The following is a 15,821-nucleotide window of genomic DNA, read 5'->3' on the forward strand; positions in this document are numbered from 1 at the left end:
GCAATGGGGGGAAAAAAGAGAGAGACAAACCAAGAAACAGATTTCTAACTATAGAGAATAAACTGATGATTACCAGAGGTGAGGTGGGTGGGGCGATGGGTGAAATAGGTATGAAGACAAAGAGTGCACTTCCATTATGAGCACCCAGTGATTAAAATAAAAACTTAAAAAAAATGGTGGACAATAAAAAGTGTTAGCAAGGATGGCTGAGGAGAAATGAAAATGGTAAAGACTTTCTGGAAAAAGTCTGGCAGTACCTCAAAAAGCTAAACATAGAGATACCAGCAATTGTACCCCTAAGTGTGTGTGTGTGTGTGTGTGTGTGTGTGTACATACTGAAAACATAGGTCTACACAAAAACTTGTACATGAATGTTCATAGCATTATTCATAATGACCAAAAAGTGGAAACAACCCAAATGTTAATCAACTGATGAAAGCATGAATAAAACAAAGTATATCCATACAATGAAATATTATTTGGTCATATAAAGGAGTGGAGTTCTGATACAGGTATCAGGATGAATCCTGAAAACATGCTAATTTAAAGAAAGCAGACAAAACTACATAGAGACATAAAGTAATTAGTGGTTGCCAGGGACTGGGAGGGGAAAGGAATGGGGAATAACTGCTAATGTGTATGGTGTTTCTTTTGGGGTGACAAAATGTTCTAGCCCTATAGAGTGGAGATCAATGCACAACTTGGTGAATATACTCTACTAAAGAAATAAATCAATACACTTAAAAAAACAGTGAATTGTCCATTTTAAAAGGTTTAACTTCAGGGCATGTGAATTATTTTGGAATAAAGTTATTATATATATATTTTAATGTTTGTTTATATATATATTAATGTTTATTTATTTTGAGAGGGAGAGGGAGAGCATGCATGTGACCAGGGGAGGGGCAGAGAGAGAGGAAGAGAGGGAATCTCAAGCAGGCTCCATGCTGTCAGCACACAGCCAGATGTGGGGATTGATCCCATGACTGTGAGAGCACAACTTGAGCTGAAATCAAGAGTTGATGCTTAACCAGCTGAGCCATCCAGGTGCCCCTAAAGTTATTATTATGAAAAGGTGAACAGTACGTTTTCTGCCTTGGAATTGACTCCCCACTTAGTTAGATTTAACATAGAAAGATTCTGAGAGGGTTTAGGTCACAGGAATAATCTACTCAATACCAAAACAGTAATTATTACAAAATGTTTGCGAGCTTATGGCCTTTCAATGCTTTATTATTGTTCCCCTTTCCATACTACCTTTATATAAATGTAAAAATAAATTTAGAAAGAAGACTGGTTAGCAATTTCCCCTGTCTTCTAACAACACGCAGATGAATCTGGATACACTATCACTCTATTAGTTTCCTTTATACATGAAGTCTTACAAACAGTAAGTGCCTATTATAGATGCAAAGTGCTGATCCTGCCCCCTGTTCAAGATGTTCTTCTTTTTACTAAAAATCAAATAAAAATGTCTGATTTTCTGCTATTAAGTGATAGCACAGACATTCTTCTTCTGCTACATCAAATTCCACCTTAACAACTGTGAGAACAGTAGACTTCGTTAGAAGAGATGAAACTCTTCACAATTTGGTTATCACTCAAAAATCTACTGGTGGAATTCTCTGTAGAGCTGCTCATCCTACTGAAGGCTTAAAATTGTAACATACACCTGAATAGACCAATATAAAAACAAGTCTTTTTAATAGTGCAGACATGAAAAGCCCATCAAACTTGACACTTGGTTGGCTTATCTATCCAACACCTGTTTGTGGGGGATAAATTTAGTAATCCCCTGGGCTTACACCAATGGGTTGACAAGTCATAAAGAAATACAAAGTCATAAAATACTGACACCCAAGTTTGGCTAAATCAGATTGGCACCCCAAGAATAGGGGGGTGCAAAGAAGCCCCGAGAATAGGGAGGCACAAAGGTGCCAGGAACAGGGAGGTGCAAATGCACCCCCAAATAGGAGAGATGTAGAGCCCCCCAAAGTAGAGTGAGGCAAAGGCCTGAAGTAGAAATGATGCAAAGTTGCCCAATACATAGGAATAACAAGATTAGATATTCAGGGTGAAAGCACCCCAAATTTAATATATAGCAGAAAGTTGCTTTCATAGGAGAATAGGGCCGGGTTAGGTAAATTGGTGAATTGGACCATGGACTGCTGCACTGCAGGCAAAGCAGCTCAGAGAAGAGATGGTTAACAAAAGAAAAGGTGCCTTGTCAACCCTGAGGTTATTCCCCCTATCTGTCTCATCCCTTAGGCTAGCTAAGTTAAACAGAGGTGCTGCCTCATGTCCTCTGTAAACAACCTTCCTCCCAACTGCCCGGTGCCTGGATTTTGTTTTGTATGAATCCAAACCTCTAACCACGAATATCTTCAAGACCCCCTTTCCCTCACATCTACAAGTTAATGTTCACAGATTCATTGTCCCTTTCTGCATGCCCATTGCCATGTTTGTAAGCCTTCTGATCCTAATAAAAATGGGGCAAGGATCCTTATTCTGGGGTCTTGTCTTTTCCCAGACATTAGCCATCTCTCGCTTTCAATCCTGTGTCTGCTCTTTTGCTGGCCAAAAGAGAACTTTAGACTTATAGAGTCTACAACACCAATTGACAAAAAAGCCATTCTAATACTGATCAGTACCTTGCAGCCTTTCTGCTTGCCCACTTCCTCACTGTTCCAGCTGATTGAAGCAACACATTGGTGTCTAGTGGTTCTCTCAGAATTCATGTCAGCTAGTGAAAACCCTCCCTAGACACCTTGACATTCCTGGAGATTAGGGATGGGGATGGGGATAAACACCATAATGTATCAAGTTTAAATCAGAGCTCCACATGGGGCTCAAACCCACAGACCATGAGATCATGGCCTGAGCCAAAGCCAGACTCTCAACTGACTGAGCCACCCAGGTGCCCCTATGTTATGTATATTCTAAATGCAGTTTTAGAAAATGTTTACTTATTTATTTTTGAGAGAGAGAGATCATGAGCCAGGGAGGGGCAAAGAGAGGGAGACAGAGAATCTTAAACAGGCTCCATACTGTTAGCACAGAGCCTGATGCAGGGCTCGAACTCACAAACCATGAGATCCTGACCTGAGCCAAAATCAAGAGTTGGATGCTTAACTGACTGAACCACTCAGGTGCCCTAAATGCAATTTAAAGTAACTTCTACACCGATTGTGGGTCTCAGACTCACAACCCAGAGATTGAGAGTTTCATGCTCTACCAACCAAGCAATCCAGGTGCCCCTATCTTATATATATTTTATCACAATTTTTAAAAATGCAATAGCTAAGACTTCAGCTCTGCCAATGATAGAGTTACTTGTATCAGTCTGGCCATCACCAAAAACAGGCATAAAAGTTGACATAATAGGAAGCAACTATTTTCAAGCATTGTAAAATAGGCATTTCAGGCCACGGATACTTGAGAGAACAGAAATGCACATTTTTAGTCCCTCAATCCCTTAGCTCTTTGCTTCACAAGGTACTCTTCTGTTTTGCACAAAGAGTTGGAGCTCAAGTGCGGTAATGGTCCTGCTGGACTAAAGAAGTAACTGGAATTTGTAGGACAAGTTTCTTAAGACAAGGAAATTCCGGTTTGTGTGTGTGTGTGTGTGTGTGTGTGTGTGTGCGCGCGTGCGTGCCTGTGCACGTGTGTATGCATATGTGCATGCGTGCACACATATGTTGTAGAGGGAGAGAGGGGTGGCAGGGGTCTGGTTTTAATTCAAAATGGGTCCTTGGCCAAGAGCAGGGTTGAATGGATGCAGGCCAGGTTTCCATGATGCTTACTGTAGGTTGTTTGTTGTGAGACTGAGAACTAAATTACGGTATCAGCTGTTAGACACTGATGGAAGATGTAAGCACTTCTGGCCAGCTGTAGTAGAGAAACCTAGATAGGACCTTGGTGTTTCAGTGAAACCATAGAAAAGTCAGTCCTTAGAAATAAGATTACACCTTGGAGAAAGACCATGTCCTAGAATAAAGTTCAATATTATAATAGACACATCTTATTAAAGATGAAAACAAAGACTTACATGTCAAAAGGATCCACCAGTAACTCAACTGTCTGCCTGAACAAAATTCAAGATCTACAAATATAAAACAGAATCTCTACAATATATCATCCATGATGTCCATCATCTAATCATTAATTACTAAATACATGATAATATGACCCAAATCCAAGGGAAAAAAATGCCAATAGAAAAGACCCAAGATGATTTAGATCCTGAAATTAGTCCCTATGTGTTTTGTAGCAGCTATTTTCATATAAAGACATAGGTATGGACATAATGAGTGAACAGATGGAGAACTTAAGCAGAGATATATATGATAATTATAAAAAAGGGAATTCTAGAACTGAAAAGTTGAATATGTGAAATGAAAAAATATCACTGGACGGGCTTGATAATTATTGGTGAATATAGAAAAAGTTCATGAACTTGAAGAGACATCAATAGAAATTATCCAAACTAAAGATTAAAGGTAGAAATAGATTGAAGAATTAGAAACAGAGCCTTAGTGATATGTGGGAAAATAGCAAGTGATCTAACATGTGTAATTGGAAACACAAAGGGAGAAAGAAGGGAGAATGGCAAAATATGTATTTGATAATAGGAAAGACAAACTGAAGAAATAATAGCCTAAATTTTTCAAGGTTGGTGAAAAACATCACATCACAGGCCCCCAAAGCCCAACACCTAAGCTGAGAAATACGAATAAAACTACACCTAGGTATATCATAGAAAATCTCTTGAAATGAAATATAAAGAGAAAATGTTAAAAGAATACAGAGGAAGGGTGTCTGGCTGCCTCAGTCTGTTGATCTCAGGGTTGTGAGTTCAAGCCCCACATTGGGTGTAGAGTTTACTTAAAAATAAAATATTTTAAAAAAATGTTTATTTATTTTTGAGAGAGAGAGAGAAAGAGCGCACAAGTAGGGGAGGGGCAGAGAGATAGAGGGGACACAGTATCTGAAGCAGCTCTGAGCTGCTTAGTGCAGGGCCTGACGTGGGGCATAAGCTCACGAACTGTGAGATCATGACCTGAGCCGAAGTCTGATGCTTAACCGACTAAGCCACCCAGGCACCCCTAAAAATAAAATCTTAAAAAAAAAAGAATACAGAGGAAATAAAAATGCATGGTCCATAATGGGGAACATCCCTAGAAATGGCAGTAGACTTCTTATCAGAATTAAAATCTGAATGACCTCAAAAAGACCATTATGAGAGAATGACTTCTTTAAGTGCTGAAGGGGGAAAAAAACCCCAAGGCTGTAGATCTAAGCTCACCTATATCAGTTATTATAGTAAATGGACTTAACACTCAAACTAAAAGATGGAGGCTTTTAGGCTGGATAAAAAAGCAAGATCCAATTATATTTTGTCTAAGAGGTATTTTAACTGCAAAGACACAGGTTGATTGAAAGTAGAAATGTGAATAGTGATAGAGCATACTCTGTAAACACCAAGCATGAGAAACCTGATACAGCTTACTAAAGTAGGACTCAACACCGTGGGTATTGCCAGAGATAAAAAGAAACAATTCGTGTGAGAAAGCATCAAATTATCAGGAGGACATAGTCATAAATATGTATATACATACCTAATAGGAAAACTTCAAAATATACAGTGCAAAAACAGAGACTAAAAAGAGAAACAAAGACACAATCTTCCTTGGGAATTTGACACCCTTCTCTCAGTAACCAATAGAAAAAAGTAGCAAAGAAGTAGCTCTAGAAAGGATATAGAAAACTATATGTAGATCTATGTAGAAAACTATACTGAACAACTTCAGAATACACATTCTTTTCAAATATATGCAAAACACAAAGACAGACCGTATTTTGGGCCACAAAGAAATTTGAAACAAATTCTAAAGATTGAAAGGTTAGAGAATGTTTTCTGACTATAGTGAAATTGATTTAAAAACCTATAATCTTGGGCTGTTGTTCTCTATGTATTGGAGATTTAAATATATTCTCATGCAGTATTTATGGCACCTCCCACAGGCAGTTAGTTCCTTGACTGGGAGTCAGTGAGGTAATGAAATTGCATTCAAGCCGTGCTTATTCTATGAAGCCAGAGATACCATGTGGAACAATTGTTTCTGAGTGGTCCAATCACATTTGTTATAGTTCTTGGGAAATAGAAATGCTACCTGTATGTAAGAAATTGTATCACTGAGGATCAAGCTATGTCTCAAATAATGATCTCTTTTCTAAATTTTTTGTTTAATGTTTGTTTATTTTTGAGAGACATACAGAGAACAAGTGGGGAAGGGGCTGAGAAAGAGACACAGAATCTGAAGCAGGCTCCAGGCTCCAAGCTGTCAGCACAGAGCCTGAGGCAGGACTCAAACCCATGAACGGCAAGATCATGACCTGAGCCAAAGTCAGACATTTAATGGACTGAGCCACCCAGGTGTCCCTGTTTTCTAAAAGGCCTGGGTTCTGCAATCACAGATAGGCAGATGAGAGAATTTCTCATAACTCTTCATATCCCTATGCATCTTTATAATGATCTTCTATCACATAGGGAACATGATGTATATGTGTCCCTTGTATCCTTAAAGATGCCTTGGGAGATCTCACTGACAGAGAAGTAAGGGATATGAGTGGGTTCTCAATGAAACACTTAAATACCTAGAACTTGCCTACAGCTATAGTGAGATACTGACCTCTGTTCAAAGATGGTGGCAACAGATGTCTATCTACATGAGTCCTCCAGATAGGTACATCACACACTTCCCTTTCTGTTACAGAGTTCTGCAGTCATCTTCAGAATAAACTCAGCCTGGTTCATGATTTCAGTGGAAGAAAAGTCCAGAGATAAGAGAGTTTAATAAGAATTTAGGGTTTTATTTTATTTATTTTTTGCTGTCCCATCTTGGAATGGCCAATATCACAGGGCTTTGCACCTTCCCACAAGCTCCTTTTTAAGAGGAAAGTGAGGCAAACATGTTTATGTTTAGTTTTCCATTTTCTTTTCTTTTTTTTTTTTTAATGTTTATTTATTTTTGAGACAGAGAGAGACAGATCATGAATGGGGGAGGGTCAGAGAGAGAGAGGGACACACAGAATCTGAAACAGGCTCCAGGCTCTGAGCTGTCAGCACAGAGCCCGACGCGGGGCTCGAACTCACGGACCGCGAGATCATGACCTGAGCCGAAGTCGGCTGCTTAACCGACTGAGCCACCCAGGCGCCCCTAGTTTTCCATTTTCTAATTTAATTTTAATTTTTATTTATTTTTAATTTTTAAAAAAAATGTTTATTTTTGAGAGAGAGAGAGAGAGAGAGAGGCAGAGAGAGAGGGAGGCATAGAATCTGAAGCAGGCTCCAGGCTCTGAGCTGTCGGTATAGAGGCAGACATGGGGCTCAAACTCATGAACCTGAGCTGAAGTCAGATGCTTAACCAACTGAGCCACACAGGAGCCCCTATTTATTTTTTTTAGAGACAGAGAGTGGGGGAGAGGGGCAGAAGGAGAGAGAGAGAGAGAGAGAGAGAGAGAGAGAGAGAGAGAGAAACCCAAATGGACTCCATGCTCAGCGCACCTGATGTGGGGCTTGATTCCAGGACCCTGGGGTCATGACTCGACCTGAAATTGAGTCAGATGCTCAACCGACTGAGACACCTAGGTGCCTCAGGTTTATTTTAGGTTTCTTATTTCCTACAAAGTATTCAGCTGTTGAGGATATTTTAGTCACAGCAGAAGTGTCTCAATCCTTGGTAGAGGCATAAAGTCCTTTAGAGTAAAAACAAATGAAAGACAGTATCTTGAAAACAGACTGTCAATATACTCTAAATCTCTGGGAAAATAGATTTTAAAGGTGCTTAGCACTTCACTTCCTCCTGAAAGCTAAGTGGGGGCAAGGAATGGGGGAGTGTGAATCTCCTTCTCCTTTTACTTTTTCCTGCAGGAAGAAGCGAGAGACCATTCTGTCTAAGAGAGGGGGAAAGGGAAAGGAGAGACAGGAGAGGCAGTGAGAAGGAGAGAGTCTGGGGGAGGTAGAGTTTAGCACAAGGCACCCTCATGTACACATCCCTATATGGGACAGATACTGGCACCCTGCTGTGCCACTTAAAGTGATTCCTATCAGTCTGATTCCCAACTGTAATCATTCTGTGAAGGGTGCTTTATCTCTGATTCACAGAGGAAGAATAGAAGTCCAAGGATGTGGAGTGACTTTGCTGAAGTTACATGGTAAGTTGGTGCTGGAACCTGGACAAGACTCAAACCTTCTTATCCCTAGTTCAATTTTCTGGATGGAAAAGGAAGTTGTAACCCCTTCTTCCTTTCAGCTCCTGTTCTGTTTCCAAAAGTGGAAGGGGACAAACCCTTCCCAATCTACTCCCCTGGCACCACCTGAGATAGGAGATGGAGGGAAAGGCTGGCCCTGGCACCTCTCATTAGTTCCCACTTGCATCGCCTGTTGTTCACCTGCAAGCATAGAAAGGGCTGTGGCTGAACTCTCTCTCAGTGAGATAGTTTATTGTAACCCCCAGTGTCTTCCCAGAAAACCCCAAATCTTCTCATCTCTCATTTCATCTCTCACAATCCCTTCTATTCACTTGAGACCCTGTATATGATGTTTTCTTATTATGAACTCTGATAATCCCAGTAACAAACTCTGCAGCAATGGCAACAGAAACAGCAGGCCTGCCCACAGATCCCAGTGTACTACAGGCCCTCTGGAAATGGGACTGCATATAATCTGGGCCCTTGAGCTCAGCAGACTTTGAGTCCCTCAGTGCATGTCTAACTTTACCAGTGCTGAACCCCCTTCAGGATGCTTCCTTCAGGATGCTTCTTTTTCCCTGCCAGAAATGAGAGGTTTTGTGTTTCCATATGACTAGCATTTCTCTGTTTCTCTCTGTGGGCATTCCTTTCACCATTGATACTCTCATACTCCTGGTCTTAGCTCAGGGGCTCCATGTCAGTAAAAATGAAAGCCCAGCCCCTTATGGTGAGCTTTCTTTGGGTGAAGAGCAACCAGACACAGTGAAGCTTGAGAACATACCTCCCCTAGTTGGGAGGGACAGATTTGTAATAAACCAGCTTCACGTCTGAGAATCACCCCAGTCCCTTCTCCTAAAGGTCTCTTTCCTGGTGAAGATCATCTGAGGATGATACCTACCTTGGATGGTTGTTGAGAAGATGAAATGGAAGGCAAACACCAAGTATCTGGAGTTCTTTATGACACATAGCAGATGATCAGTAAGTGTGAGCTCATTGCCACCTGTCTTTTTGCTTTTGAGTCCCAGATCCTGTAGAGCCAGGCAGGAGGGAAGATTGCCAAGGGAGCTCCCTTACCCCTTTCCTGGGCTCCTCTCCCAAAAAGCCCTGTCTTGACTATACCCACAGCACTGACTGGGAAGAGGGGAGTGACAGAGTACATCCCAGGTCTGAGTTGGGGATCTCAGGGATGGGATAAGGGTGGGGACAGGTATTTCCCTAGGAAAGGTGCTGAGGGCTTTATATTTATATGTCTATATTTATTAAACATGTTTTCTTGAATAATTTTGTAATTGCCTAGAAACGTTTACATGTTGGAAGTTGTTTTACATGAATATTGTGGGTATGGCCCTACTTTGGCCTCCTTGCTATCCTAAGGAGGTGGTTGAAGTTTCTCTGGCCCACTGCTCTGAAAGCCAGCCCAAACACATGCTACCTTCTCACTACTTCTTTTCTTGGACCTGTATTGTTGCAAGAGAATTGTTCAATGTTTTACCAATAGCATTAATGTGTGAGAGACATTGCTGTGTCTTTCAACACTTCTCTGATCATTATATTGTTTATTTTTGTCCTAATGATGATTGGAATAGTTCCTTTAGGTTAAAAAGTGAGAAAAAATGTTGAAGAGAGAAAACAAGCTTAAGAATTTTTTTTTTTTTAAAGTTTATTTATTTTTGGGACAGAGAGAGACAGAGCATGAACGGGGGAGGGGCAGAGAGAGAGGGAGACACAGAATCGGAAACAGGCTCCAGGCTCTGAGCCATCAGCCCAGAGCCCGACGCGGGGCTCGAACTCACGGACCGCGAGATAGTGACCTGGCTGAAGTCGGACGCTTAACCGACTGCACCACCCAGGCGCCCCAAGTTTAAGAATGTTTTGAGATTCTAATCTGAATATTGTCAAGGACTAGTGTTCTCATTACAGAAAATTGACATTTATTCAAGTTCTTTTTTTTTATTTTTTTAATGTTAATTATTTTTGAGAGAAAGACAGAGCACGAGTGGGGGAGGAGAATACAGAGAGGGAGACATAGAATCTGAAGCAGGTCCCAGGCTCCGAGCTGTCAGCACAGAGCCCGACACGGGGCCTGAACCCACAAGCCGCAAGATCATGACCTGAGCCAAAGCCAGACGCTCAACCTACTAAGCCATCCAGGCACCCATTTTTTTTTTTAATTTTGTTGATATTTTTTTATTTTTGAGAGAGAGGGAGAGAGAACAATTGTGAGCAGGGGAGGGGCAGAGAGGGAAGGGGACACAGAATCCAAAGCAGGCTCCAGGCTCTGAGCTGTCAGCACAGAGCACAACGGGGGTTTGAACTCACAAGCCATGAGATCATGACCTGAGCCGAAGTCTGACACTCAACCGATTGAGCCACCCAGGCACCCCTCAAATTCTTCTTAATGTCAGGACTAAAACTTTATGTTTGTGTTCTCATAGATCATACTAACTTTTTAATGACTCTATTTCTTTTTTTCCCCTAGTGAATAAGATCTAATTTGAAAAATCTATTTATCATTGTCATAAATAATTGATGCCATAAAATATTTATCCACGATATGCTGTTAAAAAGAAAACCACAGGCCCAAAGTGGAGTCATTTATGCCAGACCACTGGGGCTTAAATCCTAAACTAATTGTAGTTTCAACTTCCCCCAGAAATGTAGTCTTAGCCAGTCAGTCAGGACTTTTCTGGTCAGCAACAGTAAGGTAATCTGTCACATAGGCCCTCTCTATTCCCCAAAAGAAGATGAGGTAATCCACCTAATAAGACTCTTTTGTCCCCAAAGGAAGTTACCTCACCCAAAATAATTTTTTTTCTGTTTATGACTTTGTTGTTCTGCCTTTAATAACCTTTCATTTTCTGTAGCCCTTTGGAATTCCCCTCTATTTGCTAGATGGGGTGCTGTCTGATTCATGAATCAATTAATGAATCAATTTTACATCATTAAAATGTAGTTGGTTGAATTTTTGTTATTTAACACCCAAAATATTCTAAGTAGGTGTAACTTAGTAAAAACAAAGTTCCTATAATATAATGACCATATGTCCCTAATTCGGTAATAAGAGAATGCTCACATGATTTAAGTAGAGTCATCTCTGGGATGTGAATAATTTGCATGATAACCATTTTCTTATTTTGGGTTGTGTATATTTGTATGTATTATGTACTTTTGAAAAATTTATTTGCTTTTTTTTCTTTCTTTACTGAGTAAGCCCTGCAGATTACAGATACCATTCTTTTGTATGTTAAAGATAAAGCTATTAACAGATTTTAGTTGGTAAACTGGTAATATCCAATTGCGACAGGGAATAGATTCCAGCGTGAACTGAACTCAACTTCAATTTGTACAGAGGTGATTGGGAGTTTCAAAGGAAGAAGGAGGGAACAGAAAGGGGGCGAGTTGGAGCTCAGTAGAATGAGGGAAGTGAAAAATTACAAAAAGCAGAAGGGAGAATTGGTCCATTTGAAATCCACCTAGATTTGCTAACTGGCACTTGTTGAAATTAGGCTCTTACCCTCCTACAGAGACTGAGAGACAGGGGTCCTTCAGGTGTTGGCTGGAACAAATTCTTTTGGCAGCCTTGAGTTTTTCAGGAAGGCCCTCTAAAAACACTCTTAGTGTCATCCTAAGTATGTGACCTTGAGCTGTTAGAGACTTAGAATTTTGTTCAAGTATTTATAGGGCAAAGTTGATAGACCTAGTTGAAAAGAAGGTATAAAGGAGCCTAACTGGAATTTGGGGTAAAGGAGAAAATCTTTTAAATTTAGTACTACTGTGCTTCATTTTAAATTATTTTACTTAAGTTTCACAGCCTTATTCCCAAGAGATACCTCTACAAATCTAAATTCTCTTGGCAGCTTTGAATATTATTTTATTTTTATTAAAATTAAAAAAAATATTTTTGAGAGAGACAGCTCGTTTTCCTATGTGATCTCAATTATTTTTACACCTAAGAGCAACCCAGTGCCTATTCAGATTTCCTCGACAGTCTCCAAAGCCTTTGGCAGCTGTTGTTTATTCAATCGGGATTTGATCGAGGACCACGTATTGTATTTGGCGGTAAACTTCAAGTTTAAGCCCTAACGTTTGGCGATTCTGAGAAAACCTGGGAAGGAGAGATCGTCAAGATCACATCTTTCAATGTTCAGATAGAGGATACGCGCCAGGTCACTTCAAGGCGCGGGAGCGGAGCTTTACGGGAAATGTAGTCTGGTGGTATGGACCTGGCTCGTCGCGCAGCATCCTGGGAACCGGTCCGGGCTCCATCTGCGCATGTACTTACCTTATCCTAGCTCTTTGCGTCAGTGCTTTCCGCGGTCCGGTGGTCAGGTGGCGCGCTTGCCTGGGTTCCAACCTCAAGTGAGAGCATGGGGCTGATGCGAAATCTGGGAGGCTTTGGGACCAGCATGGAGGAGGGGGCTTGTGGCCGGGGAGAAAGGAATAGAAGCCTCGGGAATTCCCCAGGCCGGACTCTAAATGCTTGAGCCATCAAAGACCTCTGGGGGACCCCTGGTCCCCATTGGGCACCTGGGGCACAGGTGGGGCTGAATCACGCCAGAAGCAGGTGAGGGGTTGGGTATGCAGAGACCCTCGGTTCGAGAAAAGCCCATGGCGGCGGGAAGGGAAAACTTGTTTATAATTCCCACCGTGAGTCCGAAAGCGCGGAAGAGCTTTCTGCGGTGAGAACCCGATTTCCGGAGCTGGAAAGACCCGGGGTAAATTCCAGTTCTGTTACCCTTGTAGGCAGGGGCGGCCAAAGGAACCAGAGTAAGAGTCCGGTTTCTCTTCTGAAAATAATGTTTGTTATGCGAGTTAGAGAAGTTATTACCTGTAAAGCAAATAGCCAACTCAGAAGTGGCAACTGCTATTATATTCGGAAGACACACTTCTATTCACTGGGTGGCTAATGTAAACATCACAACCATTTTATGAGGTTGGCTAACTATCCACATTTAAAAAAGAAAAGGAAGCAAACGAGGCTGAGGTTGGCAGAGCCATGTGCTCAGGTTACAAGCTAGCTGTGAGGAAGCTCTGATTTAAGGGCAGGTGTGCTTTAAATCTCAGGCCTCGTCTAAATATCACACCTGCCTAAAACCACCAATACAGCCTTCACAGCACCTAGCAGAGTGACCTGTCCCTGAACACCCAGGGATAAAATTGAAGGAGAATGTGAATGGACTTAGAACATTGTCATATGTAGTCTGGAATCTCTGGTACCTCATCAGAATCCTTGGTTCAGATAGAGGCTCCTAGCTTTTCCTGCAGTGGCAGATTGTCTGAAATCACAGTGAATTCCAAGAGTCAAGTTTGTAGCCCTAAAGTGAATTTGTTTCCCTGACCCAGGTCCCAGATCTTGGGAAACAAATTTATTTTAGAACAAAGCAGCTCTTGTGATGTTCGAATTGAGGTCTCCAGGAACAGCATCCCTGTTCTTATCCTCCTCGCTAGACCTTCAGAGCAGAAGCAAAAAGCAGAGCTGTCAGAGTAGTTCTTGATCCTCCCTGCTCAGATTTGGAGATGTTGCCACATCCAGAAGCCACCGCACTGTGTGATGGTGGGGGATCTGGGCCACCTTTGAGAAGAGGGAGCTGGGGTGGCCCAGAAGTATGTTGCCCAGGAACTTGCATTTGTGAGGGTGAGATCTGGGGGTAAGGGGTAACCAGCCAGAGGGTGGAAATTGTGTCCTGTTGTCAAAACTTAAAAATAGCCAGTTATTTTACCAGCAAATTGAGTTTATTTGGGAATAGCAGAGGAATTGCAATGGGGGACAAGCAAACTATGGCAAACCATAGGCAAGTCCAAAGAGACAAAGGGAAGGTAAACTTTCACTAGGTTTTGGGAGGAAAATGGGGAGGGTTTGGAATAAAAGTCCATTTGAAAAGAACAAGAGTTTGCGGTTTTGGCACTTATTGGCTGCAAGCAGTGGTTAGTGCCTATTTGCTGGGTTGGGGAGGGATCTTCCATCTTTTTCTTAAAAGTAGGAAATCGAATTCCTGTGTGCAAAGTAAGATGATTCTTAACCTTGTTCCTGCAGGACAAGGAGCATGTGTGAGAGCTCCCCATTCAGGGCTTCCTGACTCCCCTTTTAAATGAGGTTTCCTGCGTTTGTTTTGATACCACTCTTGCTAAATGGCCGTCATTCCCTTCATTCTTCACTGTTTACGGATGCTGCACTGCTCTCATACGTGTCCTTCACAAGTGACCATCACCACAAGTAACAATATTGACTTATCTTGAACTCATAGAATCCTAAAATAAGGACTAATGAAGGCTTTCCTTGGTTATTTACTACAGACTCTTAGAAGCTGTAAAGAAATTGGATGTTACTGGTGACTTGTCAGGTGACACCTATTTTGTGGCAGAGCCAGGAGGAGAACACAGTGCAGTTCACTTTCTCACTGGTAAGTCATCAAAAGCATCTTATGAAAAGGACCCTTTGAGAAACTGTAACCCAGTGAAAGTTAATGAAAAATTCTTGCCTTAAAGCATTCCATAGTCCTTTTATTGGGCTTTCTGTGGATTTTCTCTTTTAAGAGCTAAGCAATGTTACTAGGAAAATAGTTAAGTGATACAGCCTGAATATTTTGTTAATTTTAATGAAGGAGCAATGCCTTATCCTTCATGTACTTTATGCATTAAATGAATACTAGTTCTTGCTTGTGTTGTTTCTGTTAATCACTCAGAAAAAAAAAAAACCCACTAAGTTATCATTTAATCGCAGAAAAATTTGTTTAGCCAGTGAAAAGCTGTAGGTCTTAGGCCACATGACGTTTTCTGAGTCTTACATGGACATGTGTCTCTGCGCGTTCCTCCCCAGGCCTCCCAGCTGAATCTGCACAGCCCTCTGCACTTTCCCAAGAGCAGCAGCATGAACACATCTCAGGTGAGCTCTTTATTCTTTCTCCACATTGCACTGTATTGATTTTATTTTATTTATTTATTTATTTTTAAAAAATTTTTTATGGTTATTTATTTTTGAGATAGAAACAGAGCATGAATGGGGGAGGGGCAGAGAGAGAGAGACGCAGAATCTGAAACAGGCTCCAGCCTCTGAGCTGTCAGCACAGAGCCCGACATGGGGCTCGAACCCACCAACCGTGAGATCATGACCCGAGATGAAGTCGGACGCAGCTTCCTTACCTTTTTCAGGTTTCATAGAATTGAAGAGAGTTAGGGCTTTGCCCTTGATTAAGCTTTGGCTTAAAGGAATGTTGTACCTGGCTTGATGATCTATCCAGACCACTCAAACTTTTTCCATATCAGCAATAAGGTGGTTTCACTTATCATTCATTTTGTTTGCTGGAGTCTCACTTTTCATTTCTTTCAAAAACTTTCCCTCTGCATTTGTAACTTGGCCGACTGTTGGGCACAAAAGGCCCAGCTTTCAGCTTATCTCAGCTTTTGATTTGCCTTCCCCACTAAGTTTAATCTTTCCTTGCTTTTGATTTAAAATGAGAGATGTGCAACTTCTCCCTTTACTTGAGCACTTAGAAGCCATTGTAGAGTTATTAATTGGCCTAATTTTAATATTGTTGTGTCTCAGGGAATAAGGAGGCCTGAGGAGAGAG

General features: G+C 41.4%; 1 protein-coding gene across 1 annotated transcript in view; it reads left to right on the plus strand.

The window, feature by feature from the left end:
- Nucleotides 1-12,526: 12,526 nt before the first annotated feature.
- LOC123593666 (zinc finger protein 431-like) overlaps nt 12,527-15,821 on the plus strand; it is a 37,450-nt gene continuing 34,155 nt past the window's right edge. The window contains exons 1-3 of the mRNA XM_045469940.1: nt 12,527-12,612; nt 14,548-14,654; nt 15,071-15,136. The gene's annotated coding sequence lies outside the window, so the exon portion shown is untranslated. The remainder of the gene's footprint in view (nt 12,613-14,547; nt 14,655-15,070; nt 15,137-15,821) is intronic.

This window comes from Leopardus geoffroyi, chromosome D4 (genome assembly GCF_018350155.1).
Source record: "Leopardus geoffroyi isolate Oge1 chromosome D4, O.geoffroyi_Oge1_pat1.0, whole genome shotgun sequence".
NCBI lineage: Eukaryota > Metazoa > Chordata > Mammalia > Carnivora > Felidae > Leopardus > Leopardus geoffroyi.